Source organism: Chenopodium quinoa, unplaced genomic scaffold (genome assembly GCF_001683475.1).
Source record: "Chenopodium quinoa cultivar QQ74 unplaced genomic scaffold, ASM168347v1, whole genome shotgun sequence".
Taxonomy (NCBI): Eukaryota; Viridiplantae; Streptophyta; class Magnoliopsida; order Caryophyllales; family Amaranthaceae; genus Chenopodium; species Chenopodium quinoa.
This window is the reverse complement of record NW_018744304.1, coordinates 3,931,863-3,947,305: the sequence shown is the minus strand read 5'-3', so window position 1 is coordinate 3,947,305 and position 15,443 is coordinate 3,931,863.

The following is a 15,443-nucleotide window of genomic DNA, read 5'->3' as shown; positions in this document are numbered from 1 at the left end:
AGATTTAGGTTTAATATTGTTTTAATTCCAGTGATCACCAATATTAGATTTGATTGTACATTAATAATCAACCAACGTAGATTAAACATGTTTATGATTAATTTGATGTGTTTATGTTGATCGAAAAGCGCGCATGAATATCAATAAGAATTAAGTAAAGGCCTACTTAGGGCGAGTTTGACCTCTTTGAAGGCTGAGTTTGTGCCATCATCCCCGAACATCCAATCATGGTTCCGGACCACTATAGAGTTAGAAATCTCTGTGATTGTGAATGGGGTGTAACCTTCATAACCATGATCGGTATAAAAGTTCTAAAACTTGTTTGTGACTCTTTTTCTCTAGCTTCTTTTCCTTAGAGCGCCGCCATACTTAAAAACATGGCCCATAGTAGAGCGGAGATAAAATTCCCTACAGATGGGTAGATGGAGACATCTCATTCAAGGCATATTAAATTGCTCTAACTTCTCTCTACTTTCACTCTCTAAAATAATCTCGTTTTCTGATCACTAACTTGATTGTCGGAGGCGAATATTCCGTCAAATGGAATATTCGCTGTTTTGCAGGTGTCTGCGGCCGTCCGGTTATATGCACGACTTGTATCTCGAGGGATTCCAAAAAACCCCAAAACATTTGGTGCTGTCTGTGGGGATACATGTCTGAAATGGCTAAAGAGGGTCAGACTTCCAGTCCTAGTCAGGAAGGATATATAGAGAATCTTGAGGTTAATATCAACAACAACGACCCTCTGACTGCCTCGTTCTATGAGGCCGAGGATCCTCCTGTAACGACCGGCTCTTTGCAAGTTGCTTTGGCCAAGCTCTGAAAGGAGTTTGAGGGCAGGTTACCCTCTTCTTCTAGGAAGCCGCCTAGGAAAGATAGAGAGGGCACCAAAAAGAAGCCCCATGCCTAGGCGACCAATGCCGAAGATGCAGGAGCTACTCCATTTAGGAGGTAATTGAGGTCCCTTTGGGTGCCTCGGACGAACAAGTCGAGGCTGCTTGAGAAATCGAAGTCGGCTGTGGGGAAAACCAGACAGCCTATGAGGCAGCCAAATAAGCCACCACAGCACTTCAAGGATGCTAGAGACTACCTCCGTCACAAACAGCAAGAGAGAGCTCAGTCCTACTACTCGGAGACTACTTCCACTCCCACCATGCCGGATGAATTGTCAAACCATGGTACAACTGTTGCTTGTCTACCAAAAATAAACCTAACTCTAACCTTCTAGAAATGTAATAGGGGTAAGCTAGGGTCGATCCCAAAGAGAAATGGATTATCAAATTATTACTTGTGTAAGTTAGAAACCCCTGTTTTTATATGAATTTAAGAGAAATATACTACGTATGAAAGGAAATAATAAAACTAGCTAAGAGATAAACAAATCAAATACAATGAAATAGGGATCGGAAGATATATTGCATTGAAGTATCAATTATTGTTCATCGAATTATACGAATCACGTTTATATCTTAATGTTAACCAACGAACACAAACAAGCATTCGAAACTTCCCTTAATTGCAAATAAACCAAACAAGCTCTTGGAGTATTGTCTAACTAACTAATAATCTAGAACAAGCTCTCTAGACTTGATTAATTCGCAGCATTAATAACAAGGAAGTAACTTAAGCCACAAATCTCACAAGCTCGGACTTGTGCAACTAAAAGGATTGATAATCTTAGGTATTACAACAAGTTTTAGTCATCAATCAAACACCTAATCACTACTAATGGTACAACCAAGGACAATTAGGATCACAAGTTAATACTCTAGCAATTAAACTAGCAAATTACACTAAAGATGGTCGGTCTAAAATATAATCTCACTAGTTCATAATAATCAAACGGAGAATCAACCCAATTAAGAAATAAAACATAATTCCCAAGAATTATAACATATTTATTCTCACAATGCAATCATCCAATGCTTAATATATCTTCCTACCCATAAGAAGTTTGGCCTGACATACTAAGAAAATAAAACCACAAAATTCCAATACCAACCACAAAATTGGCGCATGCAAGTAGTAATAAGCAAAATGTAAGTTGCCACTTGAATCATTAAAATATAAATCTAATACAACCAAAGTGAAATAAGCTACTGACAATTGAAGCAACTCCACTAATACCACAAGGAGATCGAACAATTTCGCTGCTAACGTTGCTCTTCTCCACTGTTCTCTCCGGCAGTAGTATTTGTTCTTTTCTCCTTTAGCTACTATACCCAATTCAGATTAATATAGCTCCCTCTTTACAAACCTCGCTCAGAAAAATCCCTAAAATAAACCCTCCGATAATCCCTTAAATTCGCCAGCCCCATGTATATCAATAGGAGTCTTAAATCCCCAGCTATTCCGAATTTTTCGCTCCAATAATTATCCAATTTCATCTTTATCATCTCTTGCTTGACAATTCGGTACCCGCGAAAATCACTCAAGAGATTAACCTCACTGCTCATCAAAAGAAAGAGAAAAAGATCTGATGAGTTGTAGGTCTCTTTCCTCTAGTATGCCCATTCACAATAATATCTTATTGGGCTTGAGACAAATGTGACTTAATCTGGTCTTGTGGCCTTGGTTTCTTTTAATCCGAGCGGTGGTAAAAATGTAATTTGATGTCGTAATCTTCCTTCCTATAACCAAATAAATAAAATAGTAGTAATTAATGTCTTGGGAAGAAATTTGCTTAATATAACCTTAAATCATTAAATGTCAATATAAAATCAAGAGTTTAATAAAAATATAAATAATATATTTTTACGACCCTATCAAACTCCCTCAAGCTTATTATTTTGCTTGTCCTCAAGCAAAGACATGAAAATACGAGGGAATTAGGACTCTTGACATATCAATACATAACCAGACTTGCTGTAACAAATACTCCACTTTGCTCAATTACAACTTCAAGCCAAGTATATATGCAGGGGAAAAATCATTTTTATGAGTTTACAAAGCCAAGCTCCAATTCTTAAAACAGTCATAGCCTAGTTTTCCATCAACAGAGTAGCATGATAACTCAAAAGATCATTAGGCATTAAATTAAGGATGAAACGGGGTCAAGGTCAAGTGAGGTTTAGAGATTGTTTAGGAGTGTGCAGAGCAAAAGAATGACACCAAGTATACAAAATAAGATCTCATCCCATAAACTTTGAATCTTCATGACTCTTAATGTCATGTATCTGTCCGGCAACCCATGTAACGAGCTTTCAACTAGTGACTCCCGGTCTAGTTGGCCCAAGGAACTAGGTTCTAAGATACCCCTACAGATTTACAAACACGAGTTACTAAATCAAGACACATAAACATCACACGTACATATATAGGCTCAACTGAATTTTTGTTTTTCACTTTTCTTTTTTCCGTTCTTTTTTTTATTTTATTTTTTTTAAGAGCCCTTACATTGGTACGTAGAGCCTTCAATATGAAACTTTTTGAATAAAACAACACCGGATCAAATCATTATAGCAAAAAACCTACTTCACATTGCATATGCTCCAGAGAATGGTAAATTTCATTTTTTAGACAATAACTCATAAGGGTAATCAGAAAAATAGGCTGATAAATCTCAGATTGAGATTTTTAATGGATCATGTCATTGGTAAGCTCCTTGGCTTATGGGGTGAAAATACCTTAATGCCTAAATCATTTCTTTCTTATTACAACACCACAATATTGACTTCCATCAAGCTGGTGAATGTTCAAAGAATTCTGTTTTTTCAAAAATATTTTTAATTTTCTGCATACATACAAGTCTATAAGCCAAAGTTAAGCATTGTAGAGTGGATATTGAATCATATATGCAAAACACTGTCCAAAAACTACGAGACTCAATACCATACCAAGAAACAAAACTGAATGCATTCCCCCCAAGCTTAATTCACACATTGTCCTTAATGTGTTATTGTCAAAGAATATAAGAAAAGGATGAATAGAGGAGAGATATAGAAACTGAAAAAGAAAAGAGCTTACCAGATGAAGTTGGCTAACAGTGAACATTGACTTTGTATTTCCCTGTTGGCATCCCTTAAGCTTGGACCTGCTCACAATTTCTTGCTAAAAAAACACTTTTGGATATAGGCAGGCGTTGTTTCAACTCAGCTTTAACTCCACCAACAGTTGGTTGTGTTCCAGCCAATCTCACTGTCCTGCAACAACTGACACCAAATCAAAGCAGAATTAGTTTCTAGAATATTATAAAGGGCTTAAATATAAGAGCAAACGAAATTTTTTGAGCTGATTTTTTCCTTTTTTTTTTTTGAAAACATAAATATAAAATTGAAAATAAAATGACGATATAACAAAATTAAAAATAAACTATTAGAATATATTCCTAAATTTGGGCTACCTCCCAAGAGCGCTTTATTTATTGTCATTAGCTCGACGCCTTTCCAGCATGCTAGTCTTCATAATTTGGAGCTTCTAGCTCCATCACTTCAGGACTTGATAACCCTCATAATAAGGCTTGGGTCGATGATCGTTAACCTTAAATTCCTTCCCCGTCTCCTCACTATGAATCTCCACCGCACCATGGTCATACACCTTGGTAATAACAAGCCCCACCCATTGAGAACGAAGTTTACCAGAAAAAATTTGAGCCGAGAATGGTACAAGAGAACTTTTTGCCCCACTTTAAATGTCTATTGTGTGATGCACTCATCATGGAATGCCTTAGTCTTCTCCCTATAAATTCTCGTGTTCTCAAAAGCATCATTTTAGATTTCCTCTAGCTCTTGTAACTGAAGTTTCCTTTGCTCAGTTGCTGCATCCATCTCCATATTGCATTACTTCACGGCCCAAAAGGCTTTGTGTTCCAATTCTACCAGAAGGAGACAAGACTTGCCGAACACAAGCCTATATGGAGACATCCCAATTGGCGTCTAATACGCTGTTCTATACGCCCACAAAGCATCGTTAAGGCGGAGGCTATAATCTTTTCTGTTTGGATTCACAGTCTTTTCAAGAATGAACTTGATTTCCCGATTGAAGACCTCTGCCTGTCCATTTGTTTGTGGGTGATACGCTGTGGAAACTCTATGGAACACATAATACTTCTTTAAAAGAGATTCCTACTGTCTTATTGCAAAAGTGTATCCCCTTATCATTGATTACAGCCCTTGGGAATCCGTATCTAGCAAAAATATTTGATTTCAAAAATTCTGAAACAACTTTAGAATCATTAGTAACGGTGGCTATAGCTTCCACCCGTTTCGACACATAATCTACAACTAGCAAAATATATTGAAAACCGAAAGAAGATGGAAAGGGGACCATGAAACGTATACCTCAAACATAAAAGATTTCACAAATTAAAATGGGAGTTTGGGACATTTCATTCCTAGGACCTAATGTACCTGTCCTTTGACATTTGTCACAAGCCTTATAGATTTCATATGCATCTTTGAAAATTGATGGCCAGTAGAAACCACTCTCTAAAACCTTGCGTGCAGTCTTCTTAGGTCTAAAATGTCCTCCACAAGCATTAGAATGGCAGAAAGTTAGTATAGAAATAAATTCAGAATCAGGTACGCACCTTCTGATCAGTTGATCAGCACAATATTTCCAGAGATATGGGTCATCCCATATGTAGTATTTTGCTATGCTTCACATCCGGTCCTTTTATGCTTTGGTATAGCTCGCTTCCAACTTCCCAGATACTAGGAAATTCACTAAATCAGCATACCACGGAAATTCCTGAGCTCAAGGCATGAAGTTGCTCATCAGGGAACTCTTCATTGAGGAGCTTTGCCTTCATCAACTCCATCTAACTTGCTCAAATGACGAGCAACACTATTGTCAGAACCTTTTTCTATCTCTTATTTCAACTTTAAATTGTTGAAGCAATAAAATCCAACGTATTAGCCTACGTTTGAATACATCCTTTGACCATAAATATTTCAGCGCTGCATAACCAGTAAACACAACAATTTGATTACCCAATAAATAAGACCTGAATTTGTCTAAAGCAAAAACTACTCAGTTGTAGTATAATTAGCTTGAGCTACATCCAAAGTCCTCAAGGCATAGTAAATGGCATGGGGACCTTTTCCAACTCGCTTGTCTAGCACTACCCCTACAGCATAGTTGGACGCGTCACACATCAGTTCGAATGGAAGCTCCCAGTTAGGAGGCTGTTGAACAAGGGCAGTGACCAACTTGTCTTTCAGCTTGTCAAATGTTTGCTTAAATGCCTTATCAAAATGGAACTCCACATCCTTTTGGAGTAGTCTGCATAGTGGTTGCGCAATCTTTGAGAATCCTTTAATAAACCTGCGATAGAACCTGTTTCAGGGTTGGCGTGCCCCTCGAGAGAGTTACAATTCCAAGACTGGTTTCTGGGCGCCTGTACCTGCAAAACAACGGAGACTCCGGTAGGTTGGAGTTTTGCCTCCGACGATCAAGTTAGAACGTGTATGAAGTCTGTAAAAAGCGCGGAAAGTTAAGTATCTTCTCGGATTCCAAGAGAATATCTGCAATTAATGATTGCTCTGTTTTTTGTGAATATTTCTGAATGTGCTCCCAGGTGGGAACATCTTCCTATTTATAGGGTCTCGAAGTGCGTGCCACCATCCTAGGTTACGGAAACCTAGGAATGATGGGCTATCTTGGGAATTGGGCTAAGAAGGCCATCTTTTTCCCAATGATTGGGCGTGCCACGTGTCAAGAGAGGATTGGTTCCTTTGAACCTGTCTAAAGGTGACTTGTGTCACTATTTGATTGGTCCACGTGGCCTAGGATATTTTACCCAAAACAGAACCCTTCATGACCAAGAAAAGCGCGAACTTCCCGTACAGAGGCGGGGTAAGGCAGAGAAGATATAAAGTCTATTTTAGCTTTATTGACTTTTATTCCTTCAGAAGACACAATTTGGCCTAAAACTATACCTTGTTGAACCATGAAATGACATTTTTCAGAATTAAGCACAAGGTTAGTTTCAAGATAACATTTAAGAACCAAAGTGAGGTGCTCTAAACAACTCTCAAAAGAATTTCCATGTACAGTGAAATCATCCATGAAAACTTCTATAAAATTTTCAAGATAATCTGAAAAGATGCTTACCATACAATTCTGAAAAGTCACTTGAGCATTGCACAGTCCAAATGGCATACGACGATACGCAAATGTGTCGTACGGGCATGTGAACGTCGTTTTTTCTTGATCCTCCAGAGCTATAAGGACCTGCACATAACCTGAATATTCGTCAAGAAAACAGTAATAAGCATGACCAGCAAGACGTTTTACCATTTGATCAATAAAGGGTAATGGAAAATGATATTTTCGAGTCATAGAATTAAGTTTCCTGTAATCTACACAAACTCTCCACCCATTTTGCAATCAAGTGGCCACCATTTCTCTCTTATCGTTTTCCACCACTGTGACTCCTGACTTTTTTGGGACCACTTGCAAGGGACTGACCCAAGGGCTATCTGAGATAGCGTATATTACCCTTACTTCAAAAAGCTTCAATACTTCTTTCTTCACCACTTCCATTATAGGTGGATTAAGTCGTCGCTAGGTTTAGGTTTATAAATTTGTGTTTGATGAAGGTTATTTTAGAACCCAACGACCTAAAATAACCTTCATCACTCCATCAAACCTAAGTTTGATAATATTCATTTTCAAACTACGGTGCCTGTTTAATTGGAATAACTTCACTTTTAATTAGAAAAATATGACAATGATGACAAACACTAAAAAAGGAGAGATAACAAGATTAGATATACAAGAGTTTGCTCACATTTTCATATCTTTTTTTGACATCATCAATTTTGGACAAAAAAAGTAACACTCAATTACCAGCTAGGATTTTCTTTCCATTTTGGGTCAAGTTTTGACAATAACTTGTTTATGTATTTTGCGTATTAGAAATAATAGCTTCACTTTATTTTCAAAACAAACTTTCATTAAATTTATTGGACCCTCTCCAAATTTTGAATTCTAGTTCGAAATAACGTGTTTCCTACTCTCTCAAAAATTAGTCTTCAAAATTCCCTTTCTGAATTTTGTTTCATTTTCTCAAAATAAATAAATTTTCAGATTTTCCATAACCTTTTGGACAATACATGCATATACATAAATATTTGTAAAAGGAATGAATTAAGATTCGACTTCTTCTTAACTTGAACTTGTTCTCGCCTAGTCATCCTGCGAATATTGGCTTAGGGATGGTAACGAACCACCTACAAGACCAAAATCAAAGATTGATAAGAACGAAGAAATTATTTGATGTTCTAAATAAACTTTGAGAATAATATCACCGCAATGATCTCTACAAACGTTTTGACATTAGGTAAGGATTACTAAATCTTAACTATAATTGTTTTTGGTTTATAAACAAACAAAGAATCTAAAAATGCGTAAGCCATGTCATTATCCTAAAATGTTCTCAAAATGCAAAACATGGGATACATAGGCCCATTCTCACATCATGATGATATGAATGGCCTAAACAATAGCAAGTCATTAGAATTACCCCAAATTGGGGGCTCCAAGACTTGAGAAATAGCAAGAATGCGCATAACTCGACACATGGGGGCTCCAATATCCATAACAAACAAAAGGAAATATTCATGCCATTTTAGCTACTTTCGAGAATCGCCTAAAATATAAATGGTTTACATATCTTGAGCCTTACAATTTTCAAATGCATGACAATGAATTAATAATCAATTTGTTCCTTTGAAAACTAAGTTTGCAACTGAACTTGGCCATAGAACAAGCTACAAACACGAACATATCACATATTCGCTCAAGCCATTTCAAGTTCAAACTTCAAAAACTAGTCTTAGTGCATAGTTGTTGTTTCAATACTTCAATTTACTCTATGGATTAGAGAGTATGACCAGTACAAAGCAAAAGAAACAAAACCCTGAGTATCAAAATAGAATTCAAACGCATACAACATGCCTGCTCATACGAAAGTTTAATACTCAATCAATAATCATGAAAATTGTATCAAGACACTTTATTAACATAAGACAAAAAATTTCATGAGTCAAGACGTGAATAAAAGACTCCTAAGTTCAAGATTAAGGGGTCTTCGTTTTTAAATTCTCTATTGTTGCACGAATGAAAAAATTGAAAACATTGGAATTTAGCAAAGAGGATGATATCTACTTTCTCGAGCTTCAATCAGTAACAAAATTTGAGCTTAAAGGAAAGAATTCAAAAGTAGCGAGAATAGAGGAAAAAGTTGAACACCACTTCATTTTCCCTCTTACTTATTCTAACGAATGACCAATAGTACTAGACTTAGCATGTTTCCTTTGTTAAAACTATAAATGGTCGAAAACGATTTAAACACACTCATTTAATCGTTTCCAAGATCCTAGTTGTTATCATAATAAGACAAAACACGGGATTTCTAGGCCCATTTCAAGCAACATGAAAGGGTCTAATTCTTAAAAACGAACAAGTCATCGAAGCCACCTAATATTGGGGGCTACGACACTCGAAAATATAAAATGGGGGCTGGAAAGCCCGAAATATAGCCAAACTACACTAGTTCGATGATGTCTTCAAGATTTTCCTAAAATAACTAGTTTTATGCAAATCTTGAAATCATAGTTTTATAACTATCAATTATTGTTATCATTGATAAAACTAATTTTGCAACTTAAGCATGGCAAAAATAAACATGAGTCGCAAGAACAATTTCATGCCATTATCAAAGTTCAAAATTTTGATCCCAATTTAATGCGTAATTGTCGTTCTAAAACTTCAAATTTACATTAAAATTAACAAGTATAGTCCATGAGCAAGAAAGAAAAAAGTTCAAGCACAAATTCAAACTCAAATATGCTTGTATATGCTCATACAAGACTCGATACTTTACCATTTCACATAAAATTTGTTACTAGATATTCCTTAAACATGTCACAACAACATAGAACAAACAAATTCATGAAAACAAGTCGAATCGAATACCCCATATTTCAAAAATTAGGGTTCTTAGCTTCTTTCGATTTTCTCCATTTTATTGACCAAATTCAAAGTTTGGCACAATGAACAAGGAGCAAGATTAACTTTCCTTATCTTCAAACAACAACAAAAATGGAGCTCTAAAGAAAGAGATTGAAAATGGCGAATGACAAAGAAGAGCACAAGCCGCATATCGTGTCTCTTCCAGAATTGTTCACTGTTTAAGTTCCGTGAGCAACTTACAAAGTTTTGTGAGATAGTTGCGCGCAACTTCTAATATTACGCGCGACACCCTAACGCAACCCTCAAAGTTGCGCACGGATACTAGTCACTCTAAATGACCGTTTCCCAAATGTTTTAGCTCGTTGAATTCACTCGACAGGCTTTCTCGCGTAGTTTTTCAAAACCTTCAAAAACCTTTCATTGCTTTACATCTAGTAATTTCTTTTCTTCTTTGGTAGTTTTTTGCATCATCCTGCACGCACAACGTGCTTTGTGCCTTCCCAAGCATACGTTTTGGATATTTTCTCGGAAGATGACGGAAAAATATCACGTAGTGGTGCTTTACGTAAAAGCTCCCATAGACAGTTTGGCATTTTTCTTGTACTGCCCTTTAAGAAATGCCACGTTTTTCATATTTTTGTCATTACTTAACAAAAATACCGCGTACATATAGCGTAAAATTGTATGGCGTACATACAGCGTAAAATTATATGGCGTATGTGATGCATAAAATTGCATTAGCAACGTGATATGCCTCTCGTCAAAAACAGTAGAACATCAGGGCAGACTACCCCCGTTGGAAGCAAATACAGTTAGCTTGAAAACAATCTTGCTTCACCGGATAATTAGGGTGTCCGACTACCCCCTGTATAAAGAGCGGCCCCAACTAAAGCTGCACCCTATTTAAACACGTGCCCCTAGTCTTGAGACGCGTGTGTGGAAAAAACTATTGAGATAGTTGTCGATTTTCATCTCTCTCACTGGATTTGGATATGTGCCTCCAGTCTTGAGACATGTATTTCTATCTTGTGGACATCGAATCTTTGTTTTGGCAGTGTATGTCAATCTTTATTCAAGTGTTAGGCTATGAATGTCGAAACACCCCCTATTTATCATCTTTTACCTTGTTAAAATCATGGACTAAAGTTTCGATGACAGATCGAGGGACTTTATACCGCCGATGCCATTTTGAAAGGGTATCATCCTCTTTTAATCTTTTAAAACCAAGTATCTTTTCAAAACATGACATCACCCAGGACAACCTTTACTTGTAAAAGCATTATATACTTGCAAAGGGTCAACCTAGATTCTTTAGCGCGCTAAGTTCAAAATGCTTTGACCTTTGTAGCTATTTGTCTCGAAAATTTAGCGAATCGAGAATAGTTTCAACATTCTCAACACTACTGAAAGATTCCTTATCTGTAAGGAATATCGCAGAATGAGTCTCAGATTTATTTCCTTGACTACTTTGATCATCGTCTATTCTAGACTCGATCAAAGTAGAGGCTAACTGTAGCCACCTACTTTTGGCCTCATGTCCCGACAAGAAGTGCGATGATGTTACAAAAACCCGATCTTCATGCTAGATCAAAATTAAAGTGTGTATGGATTCCAAAATGCATTATGAAGTAAGTTAAAACCCGTATTTGAGACCAAATTATCTTAGAGCCTAGTCCGATTACTAATTAGGCCTAAAACGGCTCATACATGTTTAATCTTGATTAATAATGGACCCAAATGCGTCAAATGCAATGATTGGATTCACTACAAAAAAAAAATGAGAATAGGCAACACACAAAATTGCAACAATATGACAAATGTTGTCTTTTGCAGTAAAAGGCAACAATTTTTGTTTGTTGCTTTGATCTCAAACAATGTATAATACATTACAATGCAACGGTTTGAAAAGTGTTGCTATAAAGTATGTACGACAACAATATGTAAAATGTAGTTTTTTTTTTAACATAAGACAACATTTATTTCAAATTGTTGCCCCAAAAAGATAACAACTATAAAATTTTTGCCTATGAAACTATTTTAAAAAGGTTGTTTCAAGGTGTTAATAAATGTTTATTATCTAATGGATCTCACATTGTTGAAAAACCGAGCAAACCTAAACAGTTAAACACATAATATCCTTTCAAGGACTATACAAATGAATATCCCTTTCAAAGATCTTTCCAACGGTATATTATAATCCCAATTTCGAGTTAAAAAGAAGAAGTTATCATCAAAATACTAAACCGGGCCCTAAAACCAACACCCTTGCAACTAAACGGCCATATCTTTTGATCCATAATATATTTTAACCTAATACTAATGGCATTGGAAAGTAGACATTCATAGATTTCCAATGATATTTTATTTGCCTTAATTCGACTTTGCAATCGAAAGTTATAGAAGTTTTAAAAATGTATTTTCGTATAAGGCAAACCGCACCGCGCACAACTTCCAATGTTGCGCGCGGCTGCCGCGCGCAAGTCTCAAAGTTGCGTTCGGCACTCTAGCGCAACTTTGAGAGTTGAGCGCGCCACTTGACACCGTGGCTCTAAAACCTTAAACCTAGATTCCTACGCCTATAAATAGGGGTCTTCGTTTAGCCCTAAAGAGACAGAAAAAACAAAATTAAAAACCCTAGCATTGTGAAATCCCTAATCTCTCAAATTCTCTTACTATCATACTACTTTTCTCCTTTCTTTCCAAATACTCTTCAACCCTAATCCATCCATTTGAAGTATTTGGAGGTACGAAGAAGAAAGGAAGTCCATAAACATTTGAAACGGAGATTTCGTAAGCAAAGAAGAACGGTTAGTTTCCTGAGCACTTAGATAAATCACTTTTCTTTTCTTGTTTAAATAACTTTATTCAATTAATCAGTGTTGTTTGATCACTTTAAATAAACTCTAATTAATTAATTTCACATAGTATCTTGCGTTAATTAAAGACTAAAATTGGAATAATTAAATTGTTGTTTTATCACCTAAGTCAAGGCGAATATTGTTTATTTTGTTCTTCTTACGAATTTGAATAAATAAGAATGACATTCGTTGCAATGTAACCCTTTTGTGATTAATGTTTGTAAATAAAATCAACTAACTTTGTTTTTAAGAATCACGTTGCATATATTATTTGGTAATGAAATTGTGAAAAAGAAAGAGCTAGTAGAGACCGTATTAGGGCTAGGATTGCAATTCTCAAAGAGAACGTTATTCTAGTACCCTCGCTCCCAAACTCATTTCTGGTTTAGTAGACCAATTTGGGCATGAGTAAACTTATGATTCATGCTAAATTTCCCTTGAACTCTACTTGGGAGAAAGGCATGAACAAGGTTTATGAGTTTTCCGAAAACTCATTGGCGACTCTCTATTGGTTACTTATAAAAGAAAGTAATGACAGACTCAATTCTAATTCAAGGTCTCCCAAACAGTTGGGAATTCAAATCCTAACACACTCTAAAAAGTGTAAAGTCCTATGCTTTTAAAGAGCCATGGGCATAGAGGAAATGGAATCCCCAACGATAGGCCACCCTCCTCACACCTCTCCCTTGGTGTTACTTGCAGTGTTTATTAGAATTCCAATTAGGTGGTCTAGCCTCCGGGACTGGATCTTTGATAGTTCCTATGGGTATGACCAGTCCTATATGGTGTAGTTTATCGAAGGTTGTTTCGTAGCTCATGCCAAGTGGAGTAAACACCCTTTTTGACCTTTGGATTCATTACTTAGGAGTGTCTACAGAAAGTACTTCATTAATGGGAGAAGAAGAAGAAGGACTTAGCATTATTATTGTTAGCAGTTGCCGATTTCATAAGGTCGTCTTCAATTTCGATACCTATGTTATAGACAGCCTTGAAAGTGTTTAAAAGTTGATATTTCAGGTGCTTTTGGTACTTGTTTTTGAAGGTTTTTGATGAACATTCTCACAGAGTCTTTTTTGTCCGGGACCTTAATCATCCTAGCAGAAACTTCTTTCCACCTAGTATAGAATTCGATAAAGCCTTCATTGTCCTTTTGTTTCAAGATTTTGAGCTCTCTATGATCAGCCTCTACTTGTACGTTGCACTAGTATATATTGATCAAAGTGTGTAAATACTCTCCCAAGTAGCAGTTTCTTTGGAATCCATGGAAAAGAACCAATGTTGGCACACCTGTTCTAATGAAAAAGAGAAAAACGAAGGGAAAAGTTGCTTGTTAACCCCTTTGATTTCCATTACTATTTCGAAAGCTCTCACGTGGTAAGTAAGGTTTGTCTGTGGGTTTGAACTTAGGAATGTCAGTGGTAGAGAACTTGTGCAGAAGAAGTTCCTTATCAAGTGAGATTCCCTTAGTGCTTATTTCGAGGTACTTATAGTCATTGGAAACATGTCTTAGTGTCTCTTGGATATGCTTGATGGTTTTAGGTGGAACTCGTTTGTCAGAATCTTCAACTTTCTCTATTCGAATGGTGAGTCCTTAAACAAGCTCGACAAGACCCTCCATGGTCTTTTGTAGTTTTTCAACATCTTCTTTACTAGCCGACATTGGTTTCTTCTTCTTTCGAACTGTGTTTGTGAAGAAGATCTCTTGTATGTAGGAGTTGTCTGGAACTAATCGACCCTCTTTCCTTGACCAAATGATGTAGAAAAGAAAACCATGGATACTTACTGTCAATCATATGACTCGAACTCGATTCAACATGCATAGATGAGGAAAGAGTATTGTGTATGTGGTGAATAATGTGTATGGGGAAAGCAGGTAAGAGGGGAGTGTGTATAGAGAAAGTATGTGAGTGTAGAAAGTGTCCAAGAAATAGGGAATAATATGTGGAATGTTATGTAGAAAGGAAATAATGTATTTGTGGAAAGACATGGAAATTTCCGGGAATAGGACGGACCCTCAACTCGAATGAAAGAAACGATGACTCATTTTAGGGTATTTTTCAACTCTCACCGAGCCCTAATGTGGTTCATGCTTTTAGGCATGGCGGCGTTCCAAGGAAAAGAAACAAGAGATAAAAGAGTCGCCAACAAGTTTTAGGAACTTGTAAATCGTTCCCGGGTGCGAAGGTTACACCCCATTCACGATTACGGATCGCTAACTCTATAGTTGTCCAGAACCATGACTGGATGTTCGGGAAAGATGGTACGAATCCAACCTAAAAGAGATTGAACCCGCCCTAAATAGGCCTCTACTTAATTCTTATGATATTCATGCACGCTTTTTCGATTAACATACATACATCAAGTTAATCCTAAACCTGTTTAATCTATATTGGTTGATTATTAATGTTCTCAAATCTATTATAGGTGATCACTTGAATTAAAATCATATTATCCTAAATCAAATTATTAATTATCTTATAAGGCGTGATTTCAAGTTCAAATTCCCTTTAAACCTGCAAGAAGGGCGTGATCAAGAAATAACAATAAATCATAAATAATCAAGCAACATATGATTAATACAACAATCAACATCATAAGAATACCTTTAAACCTACAAAAAGGGCATGATCAAGCAATAATAACAATAAATCATAAATAATCAAGCAA